The 26,753-nt window shown below is 46.6% G+C and overlaps 1 long non-coding RNA gene across 3 annotated transcripts in view; it reads right to left on the bottom strand.

The window, feature by feature from the left end:
• The window catches only part of LOC138491247 (uncharacterized), a 74,600-nt gene extending 51,509 nt beyond the window's left edge, over positions 1-23,091 (bottom strand). The window contains exons 1-4 of one of the 3 annotated variants that reach the window (XR_011275983.1): positions 22,832-23,091; positions 22,429-22,555; positions 22,153-22,321; positions 21,742-22,011 (exon numbers count right to left, since the gene is read on the bottom strand). This is a non-coding gene — a long non-coding RNA (uncharacterized lncRNA). Of the gene's footprint in view, positions 1-21,741; positions 22,012-22,152; positions 22,322-22,428; positions 22,556-22,831 lie in introns of those variants that run through there. The other 2 variants (XR_011275981.1, XR_011275982.1) reach the window with 2 other exon arrangements.
• Positions 23,092-26,753: the final 3,662 nt, after the last annotated feature.

Genomic DNA, 26,753 nt, shown 5'->3' with positions numbered 1-26,753 from the left:
TAGGTTTCAAAGTGTCCCAACTGTAAAAAGGAACAATTTATGTCATAATTGATAATTAGCAAAAATGACTGTTTGATGGCTTTGTACCTCATAAAACACAACCCCATAAACTGAGTCCCTTCTTCAGCCCACTCAGCCCCTAAGGAGGGTGACATAACATAGGCTGACCTATCTGATTATTAGAGGTAGGTCTAGCTTAGTTCTGCCCAACAATAAATCCTGTGATGTCACCCACATTATAAAAAGGGGAAGATCACAGAGAGAGGACACTCTCTTCTGAAATTTCCAGCGCCTGCGTATCCAGACAGTCCAGATCCACCATGCAGATTCCAGACTCCACTGCCAGAAAAGGGATAGTTGGTTCAGGCCCTCCTATCTAGGCAGAACCACCCTTCAGAACTAACCCCATAACAAAATCCCACTAATATCAGGGAGAAAGGAGAAAGGTGGCTGAATCTGCTTTGGGATTCTCCAGGACCGCCTGCTTGCCCTGCTACCCGCTCCATACAGCTGAGGTGCTGCTGTGCCGTGACCAGACCTTTGCACCGCTGTATTCTGTTAGGAGAGCCCGCCGCTGTAACCAGTGACCAGATATTGCCTCGCTGTCCAGAAACTCAGCTGGCTGTCCCAAAATCCCGAACTCAAGCACTAATTGTGAGTATTACCGCATCCCATAGCAACCCATAGTATATAGTACACCCCAACTTGATACCTTGTCTTTGTTCCACCTTCTAAGTAACCCCATCCATACCCTGGTAACTTGTTGGAGATAGTCTGAATCCCCTGTGTATTCTGTTCGTTGATTTTCTAGTGTTAGCGAAAATTCTTCCATTCATTTCCGTCTTGCATAAATTCTTAGTAATATTTTGAATAATGTAATTCATTTCCACATAAAGAGACACGCAGCGTGAAGGAGGTTAAGACGTCCACTTAACCTGTTTCATGGCAGCGCTTTCTTCTTGATAATCTAGTTTAAATAAAACTTGTCCTTTCTTTCCAAACCGATTTTCTCTATTAACTGCTTTTATTTTCCCAAAACCGAATCTCCTTCCACATTGAAAATATCATCCAGTTATTCAGATAGAGTCACTCTTTCACTTCTATATTATCGTTGTGATATGCCTCTACCATCCAGCCTTAAAACCGCATTCCGATTGTGTCTATTTCACCTGTTTTTTTTAACCTTTTTTTACATTTAAACTAGTAAAAAGCAGAAAATGCAACTTTCCAATGTGTAATTTTGGCTGCATTGTGTCATACTTTCAAGTAGATTTTTTAACTCTATGCTCTTTGTTGATACTTTGCCTTGTAGTTGCTAGTGTTCTTACATCGCTGATACTGCTAGAAATCATATTCACCCCCTTTACTTAACCGCACATATATATATTAATTATTTAGCAATTCCAAGTGTCATTTATGCAATTGCAAAGCTTTTCAAACCAGATTTTGCCTCCCATTTCGTGAGGGAAGGAACAAGTTACTTACCTGTAACTGTTGTTCTCCAGCATGGGTCTGGCATGGATTCACATGCTCATGAATATTCCCCGTCGTCAGGCTGGGAATCCTCGGTAAAGAAAAAAATCAGTATCAGTTTCGTTTCTGATCTGACCACAGCCAATGACTGCCCTCTACCTAAGCCCCGCCTCTGGCAGCCATCTTCAGATTTGGTAGCACGTGAAGTGGCAGTATGACCAAGTGAAGAGCCGCAGAGGGGTAGGCGGGAGGGTTCGCATGTGAATCCATGCCAGACCCATGCTGGAGAACAACAGTTACAGGTAAGTAACTTGTTCCTTCTACAGCATGGGGTCTGGCATGGATTCACATGCTCATGAATAAAGAATACAAAGCAGTACACACATGCACAACCACGGGAGGTGGCAAAGGCTCAACATTAAGCATTACATCAAACTCAACATTAAGCAATTCTTACCTCCTCACCAGGCTCACCTCAGGCGAACAGGTTGCGCAGCACTGCTTGGCCGACCCTGGAATCCTGATAGACGCAGTAGAATTTCGAGAAGGTGTGCGTCGACCTCCACGTAGCAGCCCTGCAGATGTCCAGCAAGGGCACACCAGATAGGAACGCTGTGGTAGCTGCGATCGCTCTGGTGGAATGGGCTCTCGGACGGCCAGGCAGCGGTCGGTTTGCCAACCGATGACAGTACATGATACAGCCGGAGAGCCATCTGGAAATGGAGGCTTTTGAGAGAGCCTTCCCCTGATTGACAGGTCCAAAAGTTCACAAAAAGTTGTGACGTCTTCCGAAAACGTGGTGGTGTTGTCGGCCGCGTCCGGGACCCGGTACTTCTTCTCGTGAATGCCGGCGTCGTGGATGGGTTCTTGAGGGGAGGGCGAGGCCCTCATCCCAAATTTCGTCTAGTAGAGGTACAGAGAGGACCGTCTTCCTCTTGGCCTCTCGCCGTTTTATAAAGGAAACCTTCCTTCTTCTTGTCTTCCGGGCAGAGCTGGAAAAGCTCGGATGCCCTGGCATTCATGGAGTGAAACGATCCAATCTCGTCGGGCGGGGAAGCCCGGGTGGGAGGTGACGACGGGAGATCCTCGTCGTAAACCTCGTCGTCTGTACCCGTCACGGCCGTGTCAGACCCCCGTATCATCCCCACGTGTCGTGGACGGGGAGGAGGGCTGAACAGGGCGCGATGGCTGAAAAGGCGGTGGAGGATGAATCCTTCTTCTCTTAGGGGGAGGGCTCCCAGAAGGGCCTGGCTCTGGGTCCCCTGTCGGGAGAGGTTCCTCCGTTGGTGGTAACGGCAGTCTTGTCCTTATCTCCGAGCATAAGGACTGTATAGCCAACAAAATGGCCACCGAGTTGTCTTGCGGCACTGGTTGAGGGGAGTCCGACGGGCGGTCAGGAGCCCCGTCGGCACCCTCGACATTCTCGTCGTCTCCTACGTCGGGGTCCCTCCCGACGGGCTGGTCTTCTTCCACGCCAACGCCATGGCTTAAGACTTCGATCAGCTCCTCCTCAGCGGTTGAGGCCGAATCCACGACGACCTCCTGCCCCCCCTTTTTCTTCTCCGTCGGAGGTTTCACGGGGGTCCCGTCGATGGGCATGAAAGAGGACTTCCTCCGTGGTGACAGGGAGACTCTGAGCCCCGAGGTCGCCACCACTGGTGTAGCCTCCACAGGCTGAGCCAGGGCCGCCGCGACTGTCTCGATAGAGGCCTTGGCCGGGTGGATTAAGGCTTTCACCACCTTAGGTGCGCTCACCGCCTTCTCCTTGGGGGCAGGGTCACCGCCTCGCTCCCCCTCCGATGGGGCCTTCGAGCTCGACCGGGGTTTCTCCAGGAGCTTCGCCGGGTGCTCGGTCTTCCTCTTACCCGAGCCAGAGCGTTGGCTCGTGGTTGATGGCGCCGGGGAGGATGCGCCCTGCCTGGCCCCCGTAGAGCCCGACCGTTCGGCGCTCCTGGTGCCAGTGGACTCGCGGTGCTTGGCCTTCTGTTGGACCTCCGTCGCCGGGGCTCCCTCAAAGGTCTTAGAAGACCGCTCGGACTTCTTCTTCCTCTTCTCGCCTGACGGGCTCCTTCCTTCCAGCCAGTTGGCGAGACGTTGATGGCGGTCCTTCATGGTCCGCTCCGACATATTGCCGCAAAACGCACAGTCCTTCTCCACGTGCGTCTTGTCCTCATGTAGGCAGTAAAGGCAAAGGGAGTGTTTGTCCTCCTTAAAGACATTCTGAAGCTGGCATCTAGGGCAGACCGTGAACAGCTTTCCGGGCGTCGAGCTTCCCTTCTCCTGGGCCATGTCGAGATGGGCCTGAGAAACTTCTGGAATCCTCCAAAAGCGTGGCTCGATAAAATCTTCACCCTTGAGGGGCGTAGACGAATCCGACACGGGTCCCCGTTAATCGGATGAAGAAACGGTGGAGCTTGAGGCTCTTTTGACTGAAAAAAGAGAAATTTTCCTGAGAAAACACGTGGAAAAAAGCACTAACGCTCGAGAGCAATAGCACGAGGATCCCAACACTTGAACGTGCGGTAAAAATCTGAAGATGGCTGCCAGAGGCGGGGCTTAGGTAGAGGGCAGTCATTGGCTGTGGTCAGTATGACGCAGAGATCAGGGATTGGTTACTACTACGAAAGACAGATCAGAAACGAAACTGATACTGATTTTTTCTTTACCGAGGATTCCCAGCCTGACGACGGGGAATATTCATGAGCATGTGAATCCATGCCAGACCCCATGCTGGAGAAGGTCGGATTTTAATTATATTTGCTGCCTAGTATCCCTGACACCTTGCTGCTCCTATCTATCCACTCACTTGGGGGTTGAGGGAGCATTGCAAGGGGAAATCTTAACTCGGGTGATATCTACCCGGACAGTATAATTGCTCCTATTCATCTGTGCTTAGGGTATGTTCTAGTAGAAGGTCAACCAAGTGTATTTCATCAGTTTACATTGTAATTATCATCCCATTGGTGATAGCTGCCCAATATTAAAATTGTGTGATTTTCTTTGAATTTAAAATAAATAAATATTGTATTCCCACCAACCGGCCTGGTTCATGGTCCATTGAGACCCGTGGTATTTGTAAAAGGGGGCGTGATACACGTGGTTGGGTGCCAGCTCTATCTGAATTATAAGAAATAAAGAAAAAGTATTCTAATTGAGCGCTAGATCCTAGGCTAAGGGCAAGGGTCCTGGTCCGGTGTGTGACACCCGATTGGAATCCTTAACAGAACCCTCAGCTGAACTGCAAGCAAATGTAGATATGACTAGGAGTGCTAAATTAGCCATCAAAGAAGTCGGAAAAAGATCACAATTGTCAGAGAGAAAAGGCCCACAGCTTACAGGAATAAGGGACCAAAGTGTGGAAGTTGAGGAATCTCGGTTTCTGAAGGACACCCAAAACGAAGATGCAACATCAGACTCTACAATGCATCTCGCTACATGACCCACAACAAGGAGCAATTGAAAAGGAAAATCAAAACAAAAAACATGATCTATTGGCCATAATGTCGACATTGACAATTGCCTTAGCCCCTTTTAGCCAACTTTATGAGGCAATAAATTACACATTAAAGGACAACACGACAAAGATGCAATGATGCATACTAAATTGCCATTTCTAGAAGGATATATAACTGCTATAGGAAAGCTAAGTACGGGGGAAAAACATATTTAGCAGAGAACTTGAATTCATTGGGCACTTTGCACAAATGTGTGTCCTCTCAACAACCAGAGCACTCGCAAGTGAGTAAAAGTACACAAGTGGACTTCACAAGCAAAATGATGGACAACTTAAGCAATGACCAAAAGAAAAACGTCTCAAACGGAAAAATCATCAATCTCTCAGTGTTACATGAATTAAGTTTGAATCATGTAATGACCCATATTGCATCGGATACAGGGAAAAAGAAGAAAGAGTCAAATGGTTGTGTTATGCATGAAGATAATGTTCTCAGTTAGGATTTGGGGGAGCGTATGCAGGGAAAATCCTTGCAAAAACCCCTGAAGTTAGCGGAGGAGACTAACCAAGAATTCTCTATTTTCTCTCAGTCAAGGAAGAAGAAAAGTGACAATGTAAAATGACAACACCAACTTTAAATAAGGTGAATAACCCACCTGTAATACAGACGAAAGAAGCTGTGAAACCTAGTCAAAGAGCTGCAAAACCAGCCTGAGAAAGATAATAAGGGAAAACATTCCTGAAAAAACAAACAATAAAGATATGTGGGAATATAAGAAGTACAAGATCAGAACTCTTGATTACCAATGATGACTCGTTAACAACGCAGGATCTGATGGACTTGTTTCAGTAATCAATTGAACATTTTGTGTCGGGGTTGTTACTGTTATCTGCTGACCTCCAGGAACACCAAAATCTGCTTCCAGAAAAAACTAAAAGCAGAGATACGTCGACCATCATGCTAGAGGACCTAACATCTCCAATTTTTCTGACCCTGGCGGTAAAGAAATCAAGAGCAATGCAGAGACGTCCTAGTGGGGAAGAGCCCAAAAACAGATGATCCCCTCAGCACCAAATCCGATTAAAGAAATCCAATATCAGGACAACTATAGAAGGAGTAGAGATAAGCCCTCCTGAGTCCAATCACCGACCAGGGGATGGACTAAGAGAAAATCTGAAGATCTACTAATGACGCCCTTAAGTAAGCAACTAGGTAGAAGGCAAGGGATGGGGCTCTAAAATAAACTGGACCAGAAATCACCAAAAAGGGATAGAAGGAGGTCAGGCGCTACAAGAAAACATTTTACAAAAGGTAAACGTCTCAGCTAGCGTTCTCTCAAACTTGAGAGTATCCCAGACAAGGGAGATGATCTAATACTTAATAGAACATGTTACGCTCACCTGGCTCCCACAGGGGCGTCGATCTGAACTGGACAGCTGCGGTCTCCACCAATGTGACGCGTAGTGCCGAGATGATGGACTGGACTGGCCCACCTAGCTTTGTTTGCTTGGCCCGTAGGAATATTCTTCTGCAAATGGAGAAAGGGAATTAACCACCCGTGGAGTTTGAGCGTTAATCCCCCCCACTCCCGCTATTCTCCCCACTGATCACCTTTGATGTCCCCTCTTATAGTCTCACCTGATGGTTTGGAAAGATGAGCTCTCCATCCTGCATTGAGCGCAGGGGCACGTAGATAACCAGTTGCTCCACTGGCTCTAAGGAATTGGTGAGTTCCAGAACAATATTGACTCTGAGATTCCCGGCAAGACCCTGTAAGTATGTAGTTCGTAGGAGTTCAAATGTCTGACTTTCACTCTTGTCCGATTCCTTGCAGGTTGCAGCTCGACCCGAGCAAAGAGTTCCTCGTGGCAACCGGTAATATTCAGGTAAGGATTTGTATTATCCAACACAGTTCGATAAAATAATGTCAATATGTAACCTGTTGCTTTCTCCCTTATTCAGGCGCTGAGAGAAAGTATGAAGTCTCGGGGAATAATGCCACCGGCGGTAAAATCAGGTAAGTCTATTGTGGTGAGGAGGTGGTAAAATCAGGTAAGTCTATGGGGGTAACTATATTGCCTCTGTGTATTCCCTTGGCTCACCTTGCTGTTCTTGTCTTCCCCTTAGGTGCCGGAGTGCTGCGGGAACATGCAGAAGGATGCGGTGGAATATGAAGATGCTGCGAAGGCCGGTGAGTTTAGCGCGGCGCTGCAGCAGGCGAGGCGACGCGCATAAAATAACTTCTTTCTTCCAGCTCGAAGGCGCAATGGATCGGGAATTCAGGTAAGGATCAAAGGTATTGCTTGTTCTAACCTTTTCTCCTTCTTTCTCCCTTTTTCTAGGAGCTCCAGGCTCGAGGCGGGCATGGCAGAAGACTAGATGCAGACTTGCAGGCACGGTGAGCGTTACGCTGCTGGATGCAGAATAACGCGAAGCATGTGCTGCTCTTCGGGCGTGGTTTAAATAGCCTCCAAAGTAGTCCCAGGTAAGTATTCCTCCCCAGCCCCACCCGAGTAAAAAAATAGTCCCTAGGTAAAGTAGTCCCTTCCAAGCCTCTTTTGGCTTGGAGCTCTTGCAGCATGGTCTGCATCAGGTAAGTTTTGCAGCATGGTCTGCATCAGGTAAGTTTTAATCTATGAGCTTGGCGCCTATGGCGCCAGGACTGTCTATCCATATGAGCCTGGCGCCATAGACGCCAGGACTGCACCCAAATAGCCCCTAGCAGGGGTTGTTGGGCTTGCTTGGAATATCTTGATGCCTGCTTCCGGGGTTGCTGGACTTGGCCTGGGTCCCCGGGGGTAGGCATCATGACAGAACAATGATTATTACACTACTCCACTGTATCCCAAATCTATGACAAATCCTCTCAAATGATCTGAAGATTATCGAATTTGGAGATGATCACCGTCAGGATAGCATCTACCTGCATATTCCATCTCCAGTAGTAAAAGGAATGCTGCTGGATGCAATAGAAAGTGTCCTGATGCTGGGCTTTGATTTAACAGCAGTAAAACCAATTGAAGACCCTCAATCCACCACTGGGGAAAAGAAGAGGCAGTGGGAGGGTCAACTGCACTATCAGATCGTGCCACTGAAATGCCCTCTCATAAAGTGACGACCATGGATAAAGCAAGAGAGAGACAAGTCTATAAAGATCAATTGCACACGGGTCGTATTCCAAAGGGACCAAGAGTAACTCTAAATGTTCCATTCAAACCGGACCGGCAGCTTAAATGCACAAAGAAAATCACGTCCCGCCAAAATAGCTACAAAGAGGAGGAAGACCTATCACAGTAGGCCTGATTCCCAGTAGTACTGGCCCAATGAGCCCATACATAGCCACCGAAGAAGTTGCATTTGAACCTATCAAAGCAAGATAGGTGCAAGATAGTGGAATACGAGCCGACCCTGTGCAAAACGGCCCCTTGGAACTGGAACACGAGGGGATTTAAACATCTAACAGCGCCGAGCGATATAAACGTGGGGGGGGGGAGGGGAGTACGATCTCTTGTCCCTACAAGAAACTTGTTCAAGAGATAGGCCTTAGCTGGATGGATATGAGGTGATCCTCTCTGATGTCAGTATAGAGAATAAAGGACGCCCCACGTCGGGTCTATTGACAGCAATAAGATCTGGCAGTGGTTTGAAACTGATGAATACAATCTTCTCTAACATGTTCGCCCAGGAACTGGAATCATCCTGGGGATTTACCAACTCAAGCGAAATTGTCTATTTTGGTGGTGATAAACCTCTGAAGAATTCCTACACACGGTTTCAAACCTTATTGGGACGCATATATCAACCGGAATGCCAATTACATCACAGTATGCAGTGATCTTAATACGAGCAGTTCAAAAAGTAACTGTGGGAAGTCAGGCAAGAGAGGTCCCTTATGGCCATCCCTTATGAACTGCCGGGATCTTCACTCTTTAAAAAGGTGCAAATCGAGAAGGGCAATCAATTAGTTCCGACCTGGAAAGAGGCAGTCAATTTGCAGACATTGACTAAATCTTTGTATCAAGAGACCGCGTCGATTTTATTTCATCACTTGAGGTGATCCGAACAGAAAATAGTGATCACAATCTACTATGCGCTACTTGGGCTATGGCAGCAGAACACAAACAACAACATATGGTAACACCAGTCGGGGAGTGTAGCAGAGGCACAAGACTCAGATTAAGCAAGTCCGCAACAGAAAAATGAACGCGGGACTACTCTGAAAACCTAGGAATCAACAGTGGGAACCACAAGTACCCTTTAGTTGATTATATGCCCCTTCTAGAATGCCATTGATCACGAGAACAAGGACCAGCGATTCCAAGAGTGGACAAAGTCAGCGGGCGTTAACAATCCCTTTCAAATGGGATTTGTAAAAGAAATTGGTACAACTGCAAACATCTTTACCCTAAGTGTATTAAAGGGGAAGGTATTAAAGGGTAGACCAAGAATCTATCTGGCCTTCGTTGACTTGGTCCAGGCGTTCGACCTAGTAGACCGTGAAACCCTGTGGAAAAAGTTGTTGGAACAGAATTGCCCAAAGTCAATCTTGGTACCTTTAACTGCCCTCCACTCAAACAAGCCAATGCGAGTACGACTAAATCGCTCTGGAACACTATTGTCTGAAATCCATACAGCTAGAAGTGAAAAACAAGGATGTTCCCTTGTGCCAGCACTGTTTAATTTCCATTTGACAGATCTTGTACGCTGACAACCTAATTCTAATATACCAAACTGCGGTAGGCCTTCAGCGTCAATTGGATACCTTTCAAAATACATCAAAAAAACAATCTGGACATAAATAAAGAAAAAACAAAAATCATGTGTCTCGAAAAAAGAAAAAAAGAAAGGAGAAGTTGCAATGGTATTTGGACTCTGCCAGGATTGAGCAAGTCAAGCAGTTCAAATACCTAGAAGTCACATTAAACAACAGTTCAATAGGTGCTGCGATGGAGGCCTTCTCTGCTAAAAAAAAATGAAGGTCATGGCCAGTCAAGCAAGGGCGATGAACAAAATATATGGCTGTTTCGCCATGCTACCAGCTTTGAATTATTATAAGGCAAAAGTAGTTCCGGCAGTGACCTATGGAGCTGAGGTCTTGCCAGAATTACCCATGAAAATATGGCCAAAGATAGAGGGTGTCTTTTGGCGACGAGTGATGGGGCTCCCAAATTCAACTCTGATAGCAACAATATGAAGAGAACTGGGCCTCTTATCACTTCAAGCTGTGTTCAAATGGAATAGCCTAGCTCTGTTTAGGAACTTTTATTTACCAGAATGCCCAAAAATCTTTGAAATCATCAACAGAGAACTGTTGGGGGGCAGAAAAAACAGACTGAAATTGGGGGAAATCAACTGCTCAGAAGAAGATCTGAGGTGCAATGCAACAAGAGTAAAAAGGAAATTAGGCGAGTATGATTGGATGCGTACCATCACAGTGGCCTCCTCCTACCACTTAACTGCAAATTTACCAAAGCCTGGAAGAAAACTAAACTCACCTGCGAGATACTTAATGAAGTTCCCTATCAGATCGTACCGAGATACATTTTTGAGGATGAGACTAAATCTTCTTCCTACTAATGAGGTTATAGCAATAAGAGGCACATAAGAACAAAAGAAATGCTGTTACAGCAAAGAAGCAAACAAAGTTGAAACCCTGAATCATTTGCTGTTGCACTGCCAAGGTTTAGTGGAAGAGAGAAAATCCTTTCTGGGGCAACATTTGTCAAAGTACCAATCATACAGTGCTGAAGAGTGGGGGACTCTTCTGACTAGTGGAGAGAGGTAGCTAGTGATAGCTGTGGTCTCTTTTTGGAACAAAATCTTCCCTTATGAAAAGTCACAAGTTACACAGTGAGCAAGGATAGGGAGTAGTTTCTTACCTATAACTTCATTTCTCCAGCGTTGCTATCTTTCATGGATTCACATGCTTAGAATATTCCCCGTCGTCAGGCTGGGAACCCTCGGTATATTTATAAAGACATTTCCTATAGGAAAAATGTTAACACTTCTGTGTCCTATCTACGTCATTTTCGGGCTGCGTACGCTTGATCCAATAGGACATAGGGATATAAATAGCCCAGCCACCGCGGCTCCCTTCAGATTTTAACCCCCAAAGTAGAGGGAACATATGGAGTTCGCGTTCAGGGGAGGCCGGCGGGCGCATGGGAATCCATGAAAGATACCAACGCTGGAGAAATGGAGGTACAGGTAAGAAACTACTCCCTTCTCCAGCATTGGATCTTTCATGGATTCACATGCTTAGAATAGATTATACAGCAGTCCCCCTAACATGGAGGTGTGCAATGCAAACTAAGTCTATCCAAGCCACATATGCAGTTGGGTATACAAAAAAACCCCATCAAGGTACACTGACATAAATAAACATATGGCATATTGTCAAGAGTATGTATACCCTTATGTGGGGCTTACCTTACTGAAACAGATGCTGAAGGACCGCTCGCCCCATCTGCATATCTGCCGCATATTGTTGCTCTAGGCAATAATGCAGAGTAAATGTGTGCGGCACCGACCATGATGCTGCTTGACAGATGTCCACCAATGGAATTCCAGACCATAACGCCGCCGATGACGAGGCGGATCTTGTTGAATGAGCTTTTGGTTGTCTTTCCAATGGTTTTCCTGCTTTACAGTGACAAAAAGCAATAGTCGACGACAACCAGCGGGACAGTCCTTGCTTAGAGATCTGTTTCCCCTTCACCGAAGGTCCATAAACTACAAACTGTTGCCTTGAACGTCTAAAACCTTGAGTACGAATGAGATAGAACTTCAAAGCTCTTTTTACATCCAACCTGTGGAGAGTTTTCTCCGCCACAGAAGAAGCCGTTGTAAAGAATGTTGGAAGAACAATAGAAGAATGTTTGTGGAATGTCGTCGGCACTTTAGGAATGAAGTGAGGATTGGTTGCTAATACTACCTTGTCTTTGAAAAACCCACAGGTATCGAGGATCAATGACCAATGCCTGTAATTCCGAAAGCCTTCTTGCTGACGTAATGGCTACTAAAAAGGCCATTTTCCATGACAAAAACTTCAACGACGACGATGACATTGGCTCGAACGGAGCCTTCATTAGTGCTGACAGTACTAGATTGAGACTCCAGTTCGGTGAAAAGTTCTTAGCGGGCGGAAAAGTTTGAAAAAGGCCTTTCAGGATATGCTTTACCAGTCGATCACTGAAAAGAGGCGTTGAATTTCTTTTTCGAGTAAATCTCGAGATGGCCGCTAAATGAACTTTAATGGAGGAAAAAGACAATCCTTGCTCCGCCAAGTGTAACAAATATGGCAGAATCTGTTCTGCTCCGATGTTCAAGGGGTCTACCCCAGGATGATCCCTGCACCATACACAGAATCTCTTTCACTTACCTGCATATGAAGCGTTCATAGACAGAGCTTGTGCTGCCTGTAAAATTCGTCGACACTCTGAGGGAATGTTCAAGTCCCCGAACTCGGAGAAGTCAGGAGCCAGGCCGTCAGGTCAAGGGAGTCTGGGTCATGGTGCCAAACCGCTCCTTTGTCTTGAGATAGAAGGTTCGGAATCTTCTGTAACCTCACTGGCTCCACTATTGACAGTTGTAGTAGATCTGAGAACCACGACTGTCTAGCCCAGTAAGGAGCCACCACAATTACCCGACATGAGTACTTGTGAATCCACTGGAGTGGCCGCCGGGTGAGTGGAAATGGAGGAAACGCGTAAGCAAACTTGTTCGTCCATGGGAAGGAGAACGCCTCCCCTATCGATCCGGGTTGTGGCCACCTGCTTGCGAACCGTGCACACTTCTTTTTCTCTCGGGTTGCAAACAGATCCAGGGATGGATGACCCCATTTTCTGAAGACTCTTGCTAGCTGACAATCGTCCAGTTCCCATTCGTGCAGTTGGTTCATTTCCCTGCTGAGTGAATCTGCTTGTATATTCTTTACCCTTGGAAGATGGTAAGCCATTATGGTGATATTCTGTTCGAGGGCCCAATGCCATATTTTTTTAGCTTTGCTCGAGAGCGTCCTGGACCGTGTGCCCCCTTGCTTCTCAAGATAGAACATTGTTGTTGTATTGTCCGTTTGTAGTCTGACAACCGATGCCCGTATGCACAGCAGAAAGGACTTCAGAGCCCAACGTACCGCCCTTAACTCCAGCACGTTGATTTGAAGAGTAGACTCCTCTGGGGACCATTGACCTTCAACCTGCAGGGGCCCTAGATGAGCTTCCCATCCTTTCAGCGATGCATCCGTCACTACCGTTGCTTGAAAATCGGGTTCCTGCAGGGGCATACTCTTTGTCAGGTTGTTCGAGAGCTGCCACCACTGAAGTGCCCGCAAAAGTTCGTAGTTGATGCTCAACTTGTCTGGCCATAGGCCTCGACTCTGGGACCACCGGTCTGTCAGAAACTCTTGTATAGGCCTCATGTAGAGACGGCAATTGTTCACCAATGGAATACAAGATGCTAGGGCCCCTAGCAGTGACATGTATTTTCTGACTGACACCCTGGTGCCAACTTTCCATTCCTTTGCCTTTTGAGTCAGTTTCTGAATTCTTTCCACGGAGGGCCTCACTAGCCCCGATTGAGTTTGGAACTCTGCGCCCAGAAATACTAAGTTGAGGGCCTTAGCAAGGATTTCTCAAAGTTGATCGCAAACACCAAGTGTTTCAGAAGTTGCATGGTGGCCTTTAGGCTTGCCTGAGTTATGCTCGGCGACGAGCCTCTTATCAGCCAATCGTCCAGATACGGGTAAACATGATGACCTTTTCGTCGCAGCCGCGCTGCCACTGGAGCCAAACACTTTGTGAATGTCCTGGGAGACGACTTTAGTCCGAAAGGAAGTACTTTGAATTGGTAATGGTTCTGCCCGACTACGAACCTCAGAAACGTTCTGTGTCGCAGATGCACCAGTATATGAAAATATGCGTCTTGTAGATCTATAGACGCCAGAAAATCTCCCGGCTGTACTGATCGGATGACCTCCTGAAGAGTAAGCATCTTGAACTTTAAACTTTTTAGGGTCTTGTTGAGGGCCCGAAGGTCCAGAATGGGTCGCCACTTGCCGTTGGGTTTCTTGACTACGAAGTAACGAGAGTAAACTCTCTGGCCCCTCTCGGCCACTGGAACGAATTCTATAGCCCCTTTTTTGCAGCATTAGCTCCACTTCTTGTTGTAATAATCAAAGATGGGGTTGCGCCGAATACACAGGTGGAATTGGTGACAGCGTTTGCTAGAACTGCAGAGAGTGGCCTAGTTTTGTGTCCAATAGTCAGCGGTCTGTTGTTATACTTTCCCATTCGTCGACGCAACGGGCCACCCTTCCTCCCAGGACGTCCTGTAACATGTCATTGTTGGGACTTTGACTGCCTGTATTTTGCTGATCATGAATATCCCCTTCTTCTCGAAGCCTGGTAGTTTCGGCCTCTTCGCGTTGGGAGGCATATGATGGCCTGCTGAAGTTTTGGTCTCTAGATGCAGGAAAACAGGAATTTCCTGATGCTCTGCGGAAGGGACGAAAAGATCGAAAAGCTCTTCCACTTTGCAGGGCTCCTAACGACCTGGCCGTATCCGTATCCTCTTTCATACCTTTCAAGGCCTCGTCCACTTTCTCTCCGAAACAGTTGGTCACCCTCACACAGCATATCGAGTACCTTGTACTGGACCTCCGGTCTGAAGTTAGTACATTTCAGCCAGGCTTCCTTCTCAAAACCACTCTGTTGTTTATTTGCTTAAACCCGGACTCTGCCAAATCCATGTTAATCGAGTGGTTCAACGCTTCTTCCCCCTCCCGGACTAGTAACATGGCCAACTTTCTATGATCCTCAGGAAGGTGTTCTAGGATAGGGGCCAAACGATGCCACATCTCCCTGTCATATCTTGCCATAATTGTCAGTGAGTTAGCTGCTTTAACCGTCGTCGCTCCTACGGATAGAACCTTTTTGACAAATACGTCCTGTCTTCTAGCCTCGTTATCCGGAGGGGTAGAACATTTGTACTGCGATCTGGCCTTCCTAGCTGCTGCAGCTGACACTACTGACTCTTGAGATGGTTGAGCGGTCAAGCATTTAGGCGTAGAGTCTGGAGCCTTGAATTTCTTCTCCAACCTGCCCTTTATTGCTGGTTCTGAAAATGGATGGCGCATGGTGCTCAAACCTTCTTGCCAGATGTGGTCTAGAATGGGAACTGGGAATGGGACCCTATGGGGAAAAGAAGGAAGACTGACTTCCTTCTTTTCCCCATATGGTCGAACAAGAAGCACTCCTCCTTTTCTTCTTCAGGGCTCAGACCAAACTCAATACAAGCTTTGCCCATCACCGCGTGAAAAGTGCCGATGTCGTCCGGCGGTGATGGTTGAGCCGGGCTTCTAGGTGCCTCCATCTCCGCTTCCGACTCCCACGTAGGATCCCTCGAAGGGGATGAGGATACTTCTGAAAAAGAGTCTCTAGGTTCCCACTCTGAATCTTGTAATTCCCCTTCTTCCGGTTATGAGTGTGGTGGTTCCTCGCTTACTGGTTGGGAGTTTGGATTCTCCGTAACCCACATAGAAGGACCCGGTTCGTCGTCGGCAGGTCTCGCCGGAATCCCCGAAGGTGCGTCTATGAGGGGTAACTTCTCATCCAACCACTTCAGAAGAGACTGTGGCGTGGACAACACTTGCAAGGATAATATAAATTGAGGGTTCAATAAAGACGACGAAACAGGGACATTTTGCCCCCCCGAAATCATCGAAGATGCAATTCCTTGCAATCCCAGGTCTGCTGGACCAGCGATCTGTTCTCGATCCTCCTCCATGGATGATATTGAGAAGGCCGCCTCCGGCTGTAGTAAGGTCTCTGGCAGAACCGCATCGTACACCTCCGGCTTCCACACACTTTGAGGCTCCACCGTCGACGATGTCAACGTGGATATGTCTATCGTCGCTATCGTATTTGCCGGGGCCACTGCAGGCATTCCCTGTGTCGACGGTAACACTCTCGTCAACAATGGAGTCTCTGTAGACGATGGTGTAGGCTCTGACGCAGACTCCTTTGGCGATCCCGCCTTTTTTTAGCTAGATTTATGCGTCGTCGAGTCTCTACTCGAGGACGACCTGTGATGGTCTCCTGAGGAGGCGGTCTTCAAAGGATCTTTCCCTTTTTTCGACGAAGATGAAGAAGACCTTCCTTGATGGCGATCTTGCCCATGTTTCGACGAGGATTCCTTCGCCTGATGTTTTTCTCATAGTACGCGGTTTCTTCGGAGGAGACTCTGTCGACCGGCGATGGGATTCCGCTTTGGATGACTTGGGCCTTGGATGCCAGGCTGCGCGCCGATCCTACCTCCGATGAAGGATAGGTTCCTTCATTTAGCCACGTCACCAGGCGTCCATTCCGATCCTTTAGCGACTTCTGTGAGAAACCTTTGCAGATCACACAACTGTCCACCGAGTGATGAGGGTGCAGACAGTACAAACAATCCATGTGCCCATCTCCTTCATAGACTTATTTTTTTTGTTCAGTCCGCACGTGGCACACGGGCGGAATAACGCCTTTCCGGACATTTTTAAGAATAGAATTCAACCTTGTACAGAAGTAGAAACAAACACGAGGTGCTCCTGCTACTTTGGAGACGGTTGAAATCTGAAGGGAGCCGCGGGGCTATTTATATCCCTACGTCCCATTGGGTCAAGTGTACGCAGCCCGAAAACGACGTAGATAGGACACAGAAGTGTCAACATTTTTCCTATAGGAAATGTCTTTATAAATATACCGAGGGTTCCCAGCCTGATGACGGGGAATATACTAAGCATGTGAATCCATGAAAGATCCAATGCTGGAGAAATAAACTAACATATGCAGGTGCCTTAAGACACTGGCCAATGTCAGACAAATAGAGGTTAAACATGCAAGTAGCCAATTACGCATCCCTGTCTGACACCTCTAAATGTAGACACGTTGCAGGATAATGACTCCCTTTGATCCAGTCTAATCTGTAAGTTCAATACCTCATGTAGCCCAATTATCAAACGCAATAGTCCTTCAGGGATGTCCCATGCTCCAAGCTTTTTCCACAACAGTCCTCGATCTACCGCATCAAACGCGGCAGAAAGATCTATGGTCGCTACATAAACAGATTAATATTTGCCCAGCCACACCTGGCTTAAGGTGTTTGATTGAAGTCCCTAAACATTTCCTAAAACCTGTTTGCCATTTTTGAATCAGACCCAGACCACTTTGCCAATTCTCCGGATGTTCCAACAGCAAGGCTGAAAATACCTTGCTGTTCACGTTGAGAATTGCTATTGGTCGATAGTTTCGTGGGTCTGATCGCAGGCCTTTTTTGAAAATTGGTACAATATAGTCAGGGGCCCATGATTTTGGAAAGCAGTAGGAATCTTCCACGGGATTGCACGAGAGGAACTAAGATTCATAATCACTTCCTCAACGTGCATCTTGTCCACCCCAAATGTCCACCCTCCCTGTTTTGGGAAAACGGGAATGCATTCATATTTTTCTTGAATCACTGTTAGCGTGAAAACCTTCTGAAAATGAAGAGCCCAAATTGCTTTGGAAACCGCATTTATATGAGAAGTAGCTTGAGAAGCTTCCAAATCATTAATTAATCTCCAGATGACCTGTGAATTTTTATTTTGTAAAACCTGGAGCATGGATTCTGCATCCCATTGGAGTCTGATAGCACGATTACCCCTCAACCAATTTCTGTAATTTTGTTTCAGTTGTTCAATTCGGGTATTCCTTCCTACTTGCGTTAACCCGATCTGTTTTTTAGGAATGATAATTTGGCGTCTCATGTCCCTCTTTTTACCAGATACCTCGGCACCATAAGCATGGACATGCTTCCTTACGAAACCACCATTCACACCTTTTATTACAACATCACTTGCCTCTAAGAGATTTGTGAGGAAATTGCTATACTTGGTACACTCAGAGTCGTGTAGAGACACTCTTTCGACACCATAGAGAGATAGTTTGCCAATGTTTCACCAACCCAAGACATTGTACCAGGATTCCATGAGACTCTATTCCCTGTCTGGTTCACTATCAGGCTTGTGGACATACATTCCTTACTACCCCCTGACCTTTTCCCCACATTGAATGAGGCAGATAGGGTACAGTGATCACTAAATTATGTACGATTAATCTGTAGGTGGTTACATTTTTCAAACAGAGGAGTCCCAACAAAGATATAATCTAAAATGGAAACTGTCTCACCATTTCAAACCACTCTGAAACTTGAGGAGAACCATCTCTGAATCCGGAAGAACCTCAAGACCTTCCTCTTTGCCTCTGCCTTTGCTCTCCCTCTCACCGGCTGATCTGTCTGCTCTGGCACAGTGCACCTGGTTTACCTGCCGATTTCGGGCCAGGTCCATGCCCACTCAGCCACTCACCCGCACGGCACCTAGCAGCCCTTGCACTTGGGTCTGTATCTGCTACCCTACAGTCTCCTTACCTGCACTTGCCAGACACCCCTTGTCTGCGCTCAAAACCTGCACTTGGCACCTTTCTGGTTGCACTACCTTTTTGTATTCTTGTACCTCTTGCTCAGCACTTTCCATTTCTCCCCTCTCCCTTGCACTTTCCCCCTTCCCTCTCCCAGCACTTGCACATTCTCAATGTCACTGGGCCTAGTAAGATCGTTGTTTTGTCTTCCCTTGTTTCCCTCCCTTGCCTCGTTGCGCTCTAAAACAATTGTGTATGAGCGCAATACAAATAAAACATATCATATCATACAGCTTTTTCAATTAACTTATCGGGAACATGGCTCGATTTGAATCCGGCATTGGACAAGAAGCATTCAAGGCCCCAGAGAGTATAATTTGTCCCTCTGGGAAATTATCGTACCATTTATTTATATATAACGTCAACTGATTAATGAAACAATCCAATTACCCATACCCACATGCCAATAGATATTCAATATTAAACAGGTTTTGTAAACAGGGTAGTGAAGTTATTACATGAGTTGCCAACATCCCCAAACAAATATTAGTGGAGCCGACAATGGATATCCCCCTACCTGACTTAACCAGAGTTAATAGACCACTAAAAGGTCATACAAAAATCCCTTGTTTAGCCGTCTGTGCATTTATTAAAAAACATCCAACACCAGAATCTTTAGTAACCATGTCTCCTGTAGCAAGGTTATGTCATGAGTTTTAAAAAAAGACCCACAGTCACATTGGTTACCAGGTGATTGTTCCATGACAGGAACCTTAACATACCCATTCTCTTTGTTAGGAAGACTGTACAGGTTAGGATCCACCCGTACCACATAGTGAATCAGCCAGCCATGACCAGTCTATTATTTGATAAACCAACTTCGTACCATTTTTCTTCACCTGAAACTCCCTTTCCAGGCCTCTACTGGCCTCTAACAAGATCATCATTTATGATGGAAGGGGGTAGAGAAAACCTCCTCAATTTTAGATTCTCCCTCTTGTAGATGAGATGAGTAAAACCAAAGAGCCTGCACTGACTGCTTTTCCTTCATAATGGAATCAAATATAATTTTTGAGCTAATATGTATTACGGCTCGAAAGGTCCTAGACGGGTTAATAAAATCTAACCGATCGTGATCTTATGACGACATTGCTTGCAAGGTAGGGATCTCACCATGGAGTCTCAAAATATTAGCTTGATTTAAGATCACGTGGCGGTTGTATGGAAGAACAATATCTATACAGATCATGTTTACAGTTAAATTTGTGTGTTCAACCGTGGGAAACCTACCTACCACTGCATCTCCATTTCTCAATGCCCGAGGACCTACCGGGCTGCGGGATCAAGTGAGGTGTTATGGTTGTCACAACCCCTCAAACCTTATAAAATACTATAAATCTGGTTAGATTTTCTCACTGGAAAGGGAACTTCTAATTCAACATGGTATTTACTACTGGTGGCCGGCCCATCCCAGGTAGAAAGACACCTCCGATCTAAAGCCCCCACAGGCACTACCACTCCCTGCTGAGATGCTCCTGGACCACTTGAGCATATCAATGTGGGGGATGTTAGGTAAGAATTGGTGCAGTCACACTGTGTGAGACTACACAACACTTATCTGCTTGATATTAGGTAACCCATCTATCTCAATAGTATACTTTGCAGATTCTGAGGTTCCAGAAAGGAAAAGTTAGGGAAGGAAAAAGGTTAGACAGTTTCTCAGTATATGTGAGGACAACTAAATCTTCCAATGAAATCTAGATAAGCCTTTCCCAGCAGTAACAGTATATAACACGCCACCACAAATGAGGGACAAACAGTATCAAAGTCAATGGACTAGAAGAGTCTTCATGGAGCCAGGACAGCCAAAGTCATTTGGGACACAGTCTATGGATCTGAGGCACTTCTTATATCAAAGTCTTGCACAAAGTTAAAGAGTCTTTAGAAAAATAACTTGTAGGGTCACAAGCTGTTTAGCCTGTGAGAAGAGAGTTGAAATCAACTCTAAAAGGTAAGCCAATGCAATTCCCAAATGAGAAGAGTATGGCTAAAAGGCAATAAGGTAAGGTAAGTACCCCAAGCCTAAACAGTACCTCTAGTTTGAAGAACAGTGGTCCAGCTGGATTCCGTCTTCCTACAGCGGAGCAGACCCTTGTTCCTGAGCCTCAGTCGTGGGGACAAGAGGGAGGACATCTGGAGGGCTCCTGTGGCGGTACTTGGGAGATCGTCGGCAGCTACTAGCTCTTTGCAGGTCAGCAGCACTTTGCGGTTTCAGCACTTAGCAAACAGCACCACTGAGGATTGTGGACACCGGTTGGACTCTCTTTGCTCCCTTGGTCCTGCACTCTGGTGAGGGGACTCTGGATCTGGAGGTACTGCGTCTAGGGGGTCCTTAGGAGTCTCCTGGAGCTTCTAGCCGGATTCGTTCCACGGCAGACCTTGCACTCGACTACGGACACTTGACCCCTGGTATTGGGCTTCTGAAGCAATGGAGAGGCACAGCAAGTCAGGGATGGTGGTCTAGTGGAGTTCGTCTCGGGGTTAGCTGGTCCCATTAACCCAAGGGGAGAAGTCGTTCTGCCTGGAGCTTCTCTGTCGAGATGAAAAAGGAGTTCAGCACAGCAGCATGGCTTCACCAGGCAATTCTAAGGTTCAGGAGGTTGCAGCAAGCTTCGTTCATGGTCTCTTCATCGGGTGTTTGTTCCAGTGGTCGACTCTGCCTGTAGTCCCAAAACCCTCGCCTTTAAGCAGGTTTCTTCCATTCATGCACAGCCTAGGCTGTCAATACCACAGCAGGCATTCCAAGACAAGAGACAAAGGACAGGGAAGTTTCGGTGCCCTCCCTCACATCCTGTCCTTCCATACACATTGGAGCCAGGGGCGTGCTTCAGGGCTGAAGCCTAATAAAAAAGGGGGGGGCTCCTCTAGTGATACAGCTATAGTGGAGGACTAGAATATGCATCCGTAAAGTTCCAAAAAGCTGCAGATACAATTTATTATTTTAGCCAAACTTGTGAAATAAATTCAATTAGTGGTCATATTTGGTATCATTGATATTCATATTGATTAATTCTCTATAGTTAAAATACAGTCAGCAGAAAAAGGGGGGAATCGATGTTTGTTGCTTTTTAAAAAAAATATGTTGTATTGAGCAGAAATACAAACAGGCAAGTAGTTGGTGATGAAAATAATAATGGTGAAAAGATTCCAAACAAATACAATCAATGAATAGTTAACAAAAAAAGTCAGACACTCCTGAAATTCAAGAAGGACAAATGACAGCAAAAAAAGTGAAAAAATGTATAAATTGAAAATTAATGATTAAATAAAGAAAAACAATTTTTCTTTTGAAAACAATTTTGTGAAAACAACCTATGTGAAACAAACCATCACAAATTTAAAAAAAATGTGTGTTATTTTTCGAGCATAGATTACACAGGTTGAAATTAAACTGTGAAATAAATGAAAAAACAGGTCTGCCTTTGTAGAAAACAACAGATACTAATTGTCTCCAGGGTCTAGACTGTTGAAGTCCAAATTAGTAGGGGACTAAAATTCTTCGACCACAATACGTTTCGGCGAGGCCAACTGTGCAGCCTATGTTTCAAAAAACGCCTTGCTCGGGGCATATTTTGGCGTAGTAATCCCTGTAAGGGAAGCAGACAAAAAAAGGAAATCCTGAAAACTTCGAACTGACTGTAATTAGCTATAACGGTTAGCCATACTATTTTTAATCAAGTAAAAAGTGATGACTACTTATTCAAACAAATCCTGAAAAAGAGCCTTACCACATTTAAATGGTGAGGGTAGAACAGGAACAGTTTTTTCCAGACAGAGACCCACGTAGTAGCTAGTATGTGTGTCCCAGCAGAGCGAAGAGTCAAGGCCAGTTTTTCCCAGTATAGCATCTATTATTCAAGGCAATGGATGGTCATGATGTTCGAGTGCCAGGTTTGCCTGAATAAATTGGATGAATAATTTAAGTGACCTTATATTTAAATGGTTGAAAATTGTTAACCTTGAATTACTAAATGCACGTGTATGTCAACATTTCAGTAGCTTACTTGTTACAGATGCATCCATGTTTTCAGAGGGGGGAGTTCCTTCAGACTGTTCAATTTCAAAAAGATTTTTTCATGCAGGGTCGCAAATATATTCAAGCTTCAAGTGTATATTGCTAAGGTATGAATCCTAAGAAAATTAGTAAGAAAAAGCTTTAGAATCACGATAGCGTAATTAGCTAACCAAAATGGTATGCATGCTGGTTTGTCTGCTGAAAATCTTGCAACTTTTAACTCAAAGGGAGATATGCAAAATGACCCGAAGGGAGATCTAAGCACCTGCTGTCTTAAAGAGTAATACGGACCACGATTAGAATATGGCCTAAGGGTACGGCATGCCTTGTGAAAGGAGAGAGGTTGTATAGTGTTACAAATAATGTCCTCTTTTGTCGAGCGCGGTGCCTACCTTTTTGTTCGTGATTGCCACTTGCAATGGATCTGTGGACTGAAGCCGAGATATGGCTTGTCCGTTTAACTCAGATGCCTACTTCCTACTACGATATAGGCTTATTGTAATTGGTAGACTGCTTCCTACTTCTGTTTAGGTTTCTCCTGATTGGGTGCTCAATTAGATTTCTATGGTTACGTGGCCAATGTGGTCTGAAACCGTAATTCGGCTTGAATGTTTGTTTCAGATACCTGCTTCCTACCACGACGTAGGCTTATTCCGATTGGCAAACTGCTTCCTACTTCAACTTTAGGTTACACCTGATTGGGTGCTCACGTAGCTTCTTGTAGTTACGTAGCCTACGTGGTCATGGCAACGTATAAATAGTGTTGTTGTAAGCGCCCCCGCCGTGTTTCTTGAAAGGAGGGGCGGGATGTAATCATTTGTAACTGAAAAGCGAAAATTGATGTAGACTTGTTGCCAGCATGTTATACAATTTTAAATGCACACATTTTGTTTGTTTCAGATTCCTACTTCCTACTATGACGTAGGCTTATTCCAATTGGTTAACTGCTTCCTGCTTCAACTTGAGGTTTCGCCTGATTGGGTGCTCACGTAGCTTCCTGTAGTCACGTAGCCTATGTGGTCATGGCAACGTGTAAATAATTTTGTTGTAAACGCCCCCGCCATGTTTCTTGAAAGGAGGGTCGGGATGTAATCATTTGTAATTTAAAATCAAGAATTGCTTTCAAAGATATGTATTTGTTGCCAGCATATTATACAATTTTAAATGCTGCTCATGTCAAAAAGCACACTGCATTCTTGAAATTAGAAAGCAAAAAATGCTTTCAAAGATATATACTTGTAGCCAGTATGTTATCTAATTTTAGATGCCGCTCGTATCAAAAAGCACGAACTCGAAAGACAGAACCCTGTATGTGTTCTACTTGGTTAACAACTTCAATCTCTGTTGTATGCTCCTCCTGATTTATCACATACATGCCTTGTTTTACCCATATGAACTACATGGTCATAGTAACGTGAAAGTAACATTAATTCATAATCCAGTCTCCATGGTCTTCAAAGAGTGTTATTTAATTGTAGCCATCATGTGTCAAATTCAAATTTATGGATTCTAGGAGCAAACCCTATTCATGTTGGAACTGCCATTTGTCAGAAATGTTGTGTCTTTACTTGGTCACCTGAGTTAAAAATACAATTCATGCTGGGTTGCATATAGGCCAACAAAATAGTGCCCTCCACATAATGGACAGTATATAGGTTGAAGATAACAGTATAGTGTTGCTGGGGAGGCACGTGATTTGGCCAAAAACATTAAAGGATAGTGTTATGTTCCGCCCTGCGTCCCGCTACGCGGTGACGCAGGGCGTGCTTAATAAAAGCCCCGCCCCCGCGTTCGGGAGGCAGTTCCGGGCAAACCGTTATCCAGCGTGGGTGTGAGTCATTGCCAGCTCCCGCTGGAGCTGCGCCACAGGCCGCGCGGCCTACCCGCGTAACGCCAGCCCCCGCGCGCAGGCCGCGAGTCGGCATCACAACAATGGCGACGAGGAGAGACGAGCTCCACAATAAGCTTGGTGCTCTGAAGGCACCACAACGACATACAGCCATCGCGGCTTAATTTTTGGACACCCGGTGGGGGTGCCATCACACACGTGACCCCCCCACCCCAAAAAAAAAAAAAAAAAAAAAAAAAAAAAAATTTCTCTTTCATCTATTCATGCGCTCTGCCTCCAAGACCACAGCTCTTCCCATCCAACACAGGAGAGCAGCACCACAGAGTGTGGGGAGTGCCAGGCCAGGAGTTGCAACACAGCGCCTGGGCACGGCGGCACCTCCAAGGCAGGCAGACGACGCAGCACAGCATTGGTGGCCGTCGGAGGCACCTACGACAACACGGATCAGGTACACGCCAGCATGGCGGCCGGCACATCCACGCCTGGGCCCTCCACGCCGTCCAGAATTGCGGCAAACCTGTCCATGACGCCGCCTCCACCTCGAACTCAAGGCACTTCGTCGACACTGGTCCAACCGTTTGACCCATTCACGGATCCGTCGTCATGCGGACCCAGATGGCAGCTATGGATCCAGAAGTTCGAGATGGCGATGGAGTGCAAAGAGATCACTGCGCCCAGGAAACTGAAGGCACACCTGCTACTCAGTGTGGGTGATGAGGTACTGCGCATTTTCAATTCGCTGAACGTTGATGATGGCCTGGATGGGTACCGAAGCGCGAAAGACGCCCTCACCGATCACTTCCTCCCTCAATTAAACCCAGACTATGAGACGTTTCTCTTCTGCACCACATTACAGACAGCGGAGGAAACCCTTGATGCGTACCACACCCGCCTGAGGAAGTTAGCCATGTCCTGTGAATTCACAAATGTGGAGAGGGAAATCAGGAGGCAGATCATCAACGGGATTCATTCGGAAAAACTGAGGCGCCTGATACTCAGCGAGAGGGGTATCCCCCTACAGCGTATCCTTGAACTAGGACGTCAGAGGGAACTGGCACACACCAGAGCGGCCAATATGGAGGCCACGCTACACAGGCTGCAACCTGCTCTCAACACGGCTATGGTGGCCCGCATCGCCAACAAACAATCCTCGAGAGACGACAACAGTGGCGGATACGGACAAAACAGGTGGTACCCGCGTATTCCGGGACCCACTGAGTGTGGTTGGTGCGGTGGCCCACGACATGGCCGTCGCAACTGTCCTGCTCAAGGCACCACGTGTGGGGCATGTGGCCGGAAGGACCATTACGCGAAGGTATGCCGATCAACGGACACCCCCATACAGCCTCAGCAAAACCAGCCGGAGAAGATCGCGACCAAGAAAAAGAAGCAAGCCAGTGCCAGAAGGGTCGCAGTGGCCAGCTCTTCCACGGAGGATGAAGGGGACGATGTCTCGGCAATGCTGCAGGCCCCCTCCAAGGACACAGACAGGAAAGGAAGGAAGGTATACCTGGTGTCTGCACTATGCCAGGACCGTGGACCTCGAGGAAAAGCCACCCGAAGGCGCAAATGCGTGGTCACCATCCAAAATCAGTGCGTTCAGATGACCATCGACACAGGCGCTTCGGTGAACGTAATGCCTGAGAGCATTTTCCTGACTCTAAGTCCTCCACCAGAGCTGAAAAGCACCGACACTCTGCTCTATGCATACGGCTGTCGAAAGCCCCTGCCGGTAATTGGCAGGTTCCGCATCACGCTGGAACACGGGGAAAACAGACTATGGTCCAAAGTCTATGTTGTGAAGGCAGGTGTTGAGAGCCTCCTGAGTGGGGACGCAGCGGAGGACTTGGGAGTGGTCCAATTCATCTGCCATGTCAACGAAGAAATGGAGATCGAGCAGATGCTTAACCAATACCCTGACTTGCAAGAAGGCATAGGCTGTCTAAGAGGCAAAACCATCAAACTGCATATTGATGAGACTGTGCAGCCGAAAGCCGTCCGGCACCGGAGAACGCCGTTCCACATGAGAGAACAAGTGGAGCAGGAACTCAAGGCACTGGAAGAAGCGGGTATCATTGAGGAGGTCACAGGGCCCACACCGTTGGTCTCCCCAATGGTAGTCACACGGAAGCCCAAGCAGCCTGGAAAGGTGCGGATCTGCATAGACATGCGCCTCCCCAACACCGCCATTAAAAGGGAACGCCACATAACCCCAACAATCGACGAGATTGTGGCTGACCTCACAGGGTCGAAGATATTTTCAAAGATTGACCTAAAGGCGGGGTATCATCAACTCAAACTCCACAGAGACTCTCGATACATAACAACATTCTCTACGCATCTGGGGCTGCGGAGATACAAACGCCTAAGTTTCGGAATATCATCAGCTGCGGAGGTGTTCCAGCAGACCATCCAGGAGGTCATCCGGGGCATCCCTGGTGTCCTCAACGTGAGCGATGATATTC

Source organism: Ambystoma mexicanum, chromosome 10 (assembly GCF_040938575.1).
Source record: "Ambystoma mexicanum isolate Mex_15411 chromosome 10, UKY_AmexF1_1, whole genome shotgun sequence".
Classification (NCBI taxonomy): domain Eukaryota; kingdom Metazoa; phylum Chordata; class Amphibia; order Caudata; family Ambystomatidae; genus Ambystoma; species Ambystoma mexicanum.
Note: the sequence above shows the minus strand (reverse complement) of the source record. Positions and strands in the feature narration are given on the sequence as shown.